Genomic DNA, 8,389 nt, shown 5'->3' on the forward strand with positions numbered 1-8,389 from the left:
CGATTGAGCTGGAAAGACACTAATTAAGGTTTTATAAAAATGAAAATGGTGATGCGAGAGATATCGTTTTTTTAGACTATATTTTGTAGACTCCATGATGTTACGAGTGATAGATTTTTTTTTATTTTTTATATCATTAAAAAAAATATAAACAACGACTGTTATATCATTTTATTTATAAAATTTGTCTAAATAATTGGTCTGGCTTGTATTTTTCAAAAGAAAAAGTTGATTGTTTGTTTATTTAAGTTATAGCTGTCAAAGTTTTGGTGGTCTCTTTCATGAATCAATTCCAATTTCGGATACACGTTTATCTTTCGAAATATGTCCTTGTCAATTTGGGTTTCGATTCCATTTAGAACGAACAATGGTGGTTGGATTTCAACACGTGTATTAGGAAAAGCACCGGTCGAATTTATAACAAGAATGATAAATAAAGATCTCATTTTTTAGTATAGAGAGCAATTTTCACGGTACATGTAAATCGTTATTATAGCGTTTCGTGTCAATCATATCTTATTACGTCTCTGTTTGGGCCCGAAATATTATTGCTGGGCCGAGCAGCAGGATGTGCTCGGCCCAAGGAGATGATGAATACTATGGGCCGAATAATAAGGCCCGGGCCAGCTGGCAGGGTCGGCCAAATCCCATCAGAAGTAATCCGGATAAATAGAAAGGTCGAGGAAATCCTGATGCAATTAGGATTCTCGACCAGCAAGGAATGAAGTCCCGAAAAGAAGGAAAATTCAGAATCCCAGTAGGAGTAGGTTTGTTCAAGGAAGAGGCGAATTGGGAAAAGGACTCCCAATCCAAATCGGAGTCAGATTCAGGGAATGGGGGACTATAAATACAAGAAATCATGCAACAGAAAAGGACCTTCACAATCAGCATACAATTGCCCTGCGCAAAACCTCTCAAACACCTTGAGATTTTTTCCTTTTCTTTTCCTGCCGACACACCTTCAGTTTGGATAAACAGCACTGTGGAAGCGCCCGGCGAGCACCTTCAGTTTGGATAAACAGCACTGCTGCCGCAGAATCAGCCGACCGAGAAGCACCTTCAGTTTGGATAAACAGCACTGCGCCGAGGTCGACCGATTATCTATCCAAGTCTCAGTCGAGAAAGGTTTTCGAACCTTTGTTGGCAGAGGTCACCTTGCTAAGCTTTCTCGGCATAGTTAGGTGTTACGAATCACATTGCTCGGCGTACAGGACGCCGAGTGGTTTTATGATTGGATACTCGCAAGTAGGTTTCAGGGTTCGGCATTCCGACGGCCGAACTACGTTTACCATCAAGACATACATCACGTTCGAGTACCTGTGCCCATACACCTTGGTCTCGATTCGACGTGCTTATACTCTCACAAATATAATCACGGTGACCGAATCGGGCTCCGACGATTATTGAACTCCGCAGAATTAGCAGCCTTGTCTTCAGGCTGTAGAACTCAGAGACCGAGAGCGTTCCTTCCTCGGTCGCAATCGCAAGATACAGAAGTCAACGACGCGCTCCAAGCGACATCAACAAATTGTACTCCTCGGCCGAGCTCGGCCGACGAGTTGGCACGCCCCGCATTCAACCGAAGGACGTAGTTAGCTTACTAGTTACTCGGCCTGCGCGCCACGTAGGTTTTGTAATTATTAGGGTCAACATTTTGGCACGCCCAGTGGGACCATTTGTGCTAAACCTTCGGAGTTCATGACCATTGAGACACGGTCTACGAAGCAGAAAACAACCATGGGAAAGTCAACGACTGACTTGCCAGTACAAGGCCTTGGGCAGGATTTACACTCTACAAAAAATCCGATCATAATTGCGCCGCCCGAGGCCACTAGTGTAACACGCCGAGAGAATGAAGTCTGTCTCGGCGGACAACCTTACAACCCCGCAATCCCGAATCAAACAGCTGGAATGTTCATGGAAGGGATTGTGGAAGATTGTGATGACGATGGTGGGGAAGGTTCCGATCCACCAACTAGGACATTCCTTCGGAGACGACTGGATGAACAATATCGTCAGGTCGAGCAGTTGATTGGTCAGAAGATGAATGATTTGCTGGACGCAATACGTAGTAACAGCGATACACAGACCAAAATGCTTGAATTACTGGTTAGTAAAGCCTTCGAAGATGGCCAGGTCGGCCAGCCTCGGCAGCTCCCGACGAATGTGCCTATACCAGCCGAGAGAGGGTCCGCTCGGCCGCAACCAATCCCCTTGGAAAGAAGAGGACCAGGAAATAGAGCCGAATGACCAAACCAGGGAGAAGAAGTCGCTTCCGTAAACGTGACCGAAGTTCAGAGAATGATTGATTCGGCCCTAAAGAAAGGGCCGAAGTTTCCAAAATTCATTCACCCATACCCGGCTTATGTGGAAAGGTTTGAATACCCACGAGGATTTAAGATCCCCGATTTCAGCCTCTTCGCCGGGGAATCATCTTTATCCTCACTAGAACATGTGGCTCGGTTCACAGCGCAGTGTGGGGACGTCAATAGTGATTTCTACAAACTACGGCTGTTTAACTTTTCACTGACAGGCTCAGCTTTCGCCTGGTACATTAATCTTCCACCCAACTCCGTGCAGAGTTGGGAAGAGTTGGTCGAAAAGTTCCATGAACAATTCTATCGGCCAGGAATGGAGATGTCCGTATCATCCTTGGCCAGGATGGCTCAAGCATCTGACGAATCTCCGATGGAATACCTAACGAGGTTTAAATCGGCCAGGAATTGGTGCCGAGTGCCACTCCCCGAAGTGGAATTCGTCAGGATCGCCCTTAACGGATTAGACGTGGAGTACAAAAAGAAGTTCCTGGGGGCAAATATTCGAGATATGTACGAACTTGCTCAACATGTCGAACAATATGATTATCTACTCCGAGAAGAAAAGATATCAAAGTCACCATCCCGAGGGACGTTGTATAAGAACCCCACGGTTAGCTATGCATCGGCCGAAAGTGAAGAACCTCAGTATGCTAGTGTGGATGCGGCCGAGATAGTAATAGACAAACCCTATGTTTGCAAGGCTTTGGCGCAAGTAAATACCAAAGACGCCAAAACCCGTTTGACCGCCGAGGAAACGAGTAAGTCATCAAAAGTATACACTTTTGATATCACCAAAGCTGATGCAATTTTCGATCAATTATTGGCAGCAAAAATCATCAAGCTTCGGCCGGGACATACTATCCCTAAAGCCGATGAATTAAAAGGAAAGATATACTGCAAGTATCATAATTCTAATAAGCATGCCACCAATAATTGTGTTGTGTTCCGGGACACAATTCAAAGTTGGATCGAAAAAGGAAAGTTGAAATTTCCGGAAAAGATGGCGGTCGATGTTAATCCTTTCCCTTCAACAACGATTGGTATGGTGGATGCTCACCTTCCCAGAAACAAAGGGAAGGCCGAATATGTCCCGGTGCAGCATATCCGTCAACGGAATGGTCGAACAAGACTAAAGCTTGATATATTTTCAAATGCACCACCAACGGAACAATCGGTGCGACCCGCCGATGAGCCGATGACGAGGTCAAATTCCGACGAAACTTGTGGATCGAAGGTTTTATGTGACCATTGTAAAACAACGGTTGAACCGGGGAAGAAATCTTCAACACCACCAACGGCCCCTACGGTGTCGTCAAAGGGATTAGGTCCACGACGTCAAGTGTTCGACCGACTCGGCCCACAGGTAAAGCCGAAAGAACAGACCTCGGTCAGGCGGCGTCTTGACTTCGACGCACCATTCTATAATGAGGATTACTATTCGCGCAATACCAACAGTTCGGGCTCATCAGTTGATCGCAAAACTTTCAAGCCACCCAGGACATCGGATCAACGCTGGTACAGTTACAACTCTCCAACTGGCGTGTATACGGCGTTATCTAAATCTCAAAAACGTCGCCGCCAACGGATAGATTGCATGGCTCGGCGACGAGAAGCGCAGGCTAGCCCGGCCAACCAATGGCAACCAAAAAAGGCCGTGGAAGATATTAGCGAACGGCCGACCCCGACTATCATGACCGAGTTTGACAAAGGAAAGAAAGTAGCGGATGCTGATTTCGAAACCACCATTGAGGAGGCTGAGAAACGTATTAAGATCCTTCTCCGGCCTGGGGAAACGAGAGCTCATCTAGAGTACTTTACACAAGAGGCCGAAAGGAAACTCTCTCCGTTACCACCGCGAGAGCCGTTTATCAAAATACGGCGCAATTTACACCCTCCATTCCTCGGTGAATCCCTGGAATACATGCGAGAGTTTCATAAAAAAACACTCCGCCAATGACTTGTACGGATTACCCAAGGCATGTCAGGAAGCCCTCGACTTAGCTTTAACTTGCCCTGATGCCGAGCAAATTGTCCAAAAAACTTCCGACCCAGCAATTAAAGCTAGGTTCCAGCATATACGGGAGGCTCGGGTCCTTGGTTTTGAGGTCGATCCCCATACAGACATCGACACCGCCGAATTACCCTTCTCGCTTGAAGACCTCCAGCATTTACGTTATCATTTCGAAGTTTTCTCGGCTGTATCGCTTTTCGGCCTCACGGCCGACGAGGAACAACGGATAGCACGGTTGGATACGTATCTAGACACGAGGAACGCCCGTATTGCCTATGAAGAACGAGCCCGTGTGACCAAGGATCAACGTGAATCTTCGGCAGTCAACATCGTCGAGGGAAATCGCCCACCCGCATTCGATTTGGTTCCTACGTCTCAGATACCGGCTCTTACCGAGGAACTCAAAAGTTTAATCGAGGATGTTCCGCCAACTACTACTGAGGTTAGTTCTGCAGACGACGACGACCACGAGCCAATGGGTCCCTCGGTCCTCGAACATATAGAGATCAGTATGGTCCACGTCCTGCCAGCCGAATTCCAGCCAGGTTCCCACCAGTCGAATTTCTTGGACGGGGACGTAGTTACCGAGGAAGCAACGCAAGTAGACTTCGTCGCAAACGACGACGATAGAGAAAACCGAAGCGGGGACAACCTTACGGCAGCTTTGGCCGAGCTATTTCCCCGCTCCCCTTCGGTTAATCTCCAACACCTGAAGTCGTTGTATGTCACGGCTCATATCGAAGGATTCCCCATTTCTAAGGTGTTCGTCGACTGTGGTGCCACAGTCAACATTATGCCAATCTCCGTCATGAAGGCTTTACGCCATTCTGATAGTGAACTTATTCCGTCCGGGATCACTATGAGCAGCTTCGTTGGTGATAAGTCTCAGACCAAAGGCGTACTCCCGTTGGAAGTTAGCATTGCCGGTCGTCAACACATGACGGCTTTCTTTGTCATTGATTCCAATACTGATTATAACGCATTACTTGGTCGCGACTGGATCCACCAAACTAGTTGCATTCCGTCATCACTCTACCAAGTCCTCATCTTTTGGGATGGCAAATCGGTCGTGGTCCACCCAGCCGATAACCAGCCATTTGAAACCAACATGATTCAGGCTCGCTATTACGATGATCACGTCGGCTACATCACCCTCCAAGGCCTTAACGAGGATGGGCGGCCGACGAGAATTTCGGTACAGAAAGTGATTGAGGCCGGCGCCGAGACTGTCCAACAGGATTCGGCGAGACTTGGTTTGGCAGATCTAGTCACCAATGCCGATGATTGAGCACACCACGCAAGAAAGGCGTCAGGCCGCGGTTTCATCTACAATGGAACGTCTGCTGGCCCATTGGTACGCCATTACCAAGCAACCACACTCAGGCGTCAATTTAATCGAATTCCTGGCCGAAGCAGATAACGGCCCCGTTCTATCTTTCGATAAAGTTCAGGCTGCGCCGGCCGAACTCGAAGACCATCGACCTCAAGTCAAGGACCCATTAGAGGAAGTTAACGTAGGCACGGCCGAGGATCCTCGAACATTGTTTATTAGCGCGTTACTCCCACCGTCCATGAAGGTCGAACTACGGAAGTTACTCCACGAATTTAAAGATTGCTTTGGGTGGAGCTATCATGAAATGCCAGGCCTCGACCGAAACCTTGTAGAGCATGAGCTACGCATCAAGGAGGGGTGTAAACCTTTTCGACAGCCTCCTCGCCGATTTTCGAACGAAGTACAGCTCGGAATTAAGGAAGAATTAGTTCGGCTTCTAAAAGCCGGATTTATTAGGACCGCTCGGTATGTTGAATGGTTGGCCAATATCGTCCCCGTATTAAAGAAAAACGGTGCCCTTCGCATTTGCATCGATTTCCGTAATCTAAATCTGGCTACTCCGAAGGATGAATATACGATGCCGATCTCAGATTTATTAATTGATGCCGCGGCTAATCATGAACTGCTCTCTTTTTTATGGACGGTCATGCGGGTTATAACCAGATTTTCATCGCCGAAGCTGACGTCCACAAGACGGCTTTCCGTTGCCCGGGGGCACTTGGTACTTACGAATGGGTAGTCATGCCTTTCGGCCTCAAGAATGCTGGCGCCACATACCAAAGAGCCATGAATATGATCTTCCACGACTTAATCGGTACAATCGTCGAAGTTTATATCGATGATGTGGTCGTAAAATCCAAACGTCGTCAAACACACCTGGACGACCTGAGGCAAGCGTTCCTTCGAATGCGCAAAAACAACCTCAAGATGAACCCGGCCAAGTGTGCTTTCGGTGTTTCGGCCGGTAATTTCTTAGGATTTTTGGTGCACCATCGCGGCATCGAGGTCGACGAAAATAAAGCCCGCGCCATCATTAGCGCACCACCGCCGACGACAAAGAAGCAGCTCCAGTCGTTACTCGGGCAGATAAATTTCCTCCGTCGCTTCATCGCCAATTCGGCGGGCAAGATGAAGGCATTCTCTACGCTCTTAAAACTTAAGGATACTGACAAATTTGAATGGCGCGAAGAGCATCAAATGGCATTTACGCAAATCAAGGTGGCCCTTTCAACCCCACCCGTGCTCGTTCCACCATGTCGCAACAAACCCCTTAAATTATACATTTCGGCAGCTACTGAATCCATTGGTTGCCTCCTCGCTCAAGACAACAATGGAGGGCGTGAACAAGCGATCTTTTATCTTAGCCGAAATCTGAATGAACCAGAGCTCAATTACTCCCCTGTCGAAAAACTGTGCTTAGCTTTGTTTTTTGCTGCATCCAAGCTTCGGCATTACATGCTCCCATCAGTAACGCAGGTCATCGCCCAAACAGACGTAATTCGGTACATGCTCACTCGGCCTATTGTCAAAGGCCGAATCGGGAAATGGACGCTCGCGTTATCCGAGTTCAGCCTTCAGTATGTACCCCAAAAAGCCGTCAAGGGGCAAGCTCTCGCCGATTTCTTGGCCCAACACCCTTCCCCTTATGGTTCTGAGGGAGACAACGTCGATATCGGTTTAATCACCACGCGCGATGGTCATTGGACTATGCATTTTGATGGTTCCAGCACTTCGACCTCGGCGGGGGTGGGCATTGCAATTCAATCGCCTGACCACTGCCGATGGTATTTTTCTCTCAAGTTAGATTTCAGCTGCACCAATAATCAGGCCGAATATGAAGCCCTCATTATCGGCCTCCACGTTTTACACGATCTACGGGCCTCCCGCGTTCTCGTCCTCGGTGATTCCGAACTTGTAATTAACCAGATAAACGGCCTGTTTCGTTGCATGAGTTGTACTTTAGCGCCCTATCACATGGTCGCCACCTACCTGGCCGAGTCGTTCGAACGGATCACCTTTGAACACATTTCACGCATCCACAACACAGACGCCGACGAACTCGCCCAGATCGCCTCCGGAGCACAACTCATGGGGGGCAAGCTAGACCGAATTGCAGTCACAAGTCTGCGCTCGTACCCAGCCTTGATCAATCGGCAAACTCTCCAGCGCGCACACGTAATACGCACAAGGGTAATGTCTCTCCCATCCCTACTAGAACGAGGAGATCCCGTGGAAATATGTGCCGTCGAAGTAGAACCAGATGATTGGAGAAGGACGATGTTACGATACCTCGATAACCCCAATGGGAAACATGACCGAAGAACGAAGGTCCACGCCACGAATTACGTGTCGTACCAAAATGAGTTATATCGCAAGGGCGAGGACGGGTTACTACTATTGTGCCTCGGCCCACAAGAGGCCACCCAAGTAATGGCCGAGATACATGAAGGAATTTGTGGGGCACATCAGTCCGGACGAAAGATGCGTTGGTTGCTCCGACGACACGGTTATTTTTGGCCCAATATATTAAAAGATTGCGTCGAATATGCACGGAGGTGCGTCCCATGCCAAATTCATGGACCTGTACAGAGAGCCCCGGCCGAATTACTACACTCGGTCACTAAACCTTGGCCGTTCAGGGGTTGGGCAATGGACGTAATTGGCAAAATCACGCCATCATCAGGGGCAGCGAAACACGCGTGGATAATGGTAGCAACTGACTATTTC

This window comes from Pyrus communis, chromosome 1 (genome assembly GCF_041283825.1).
Source record: "Pyrus communis isolate YQ-2024b chromosome 1, ASM4128382v1, whole genome shotgun sequence".
Classification (NCBI taxonomy): Eukaryota; Viridiplantae; Streptophyta; class Magnoliopsida; order Rosales; family Rosaceae; genus Pyrus; species Pyrus communis.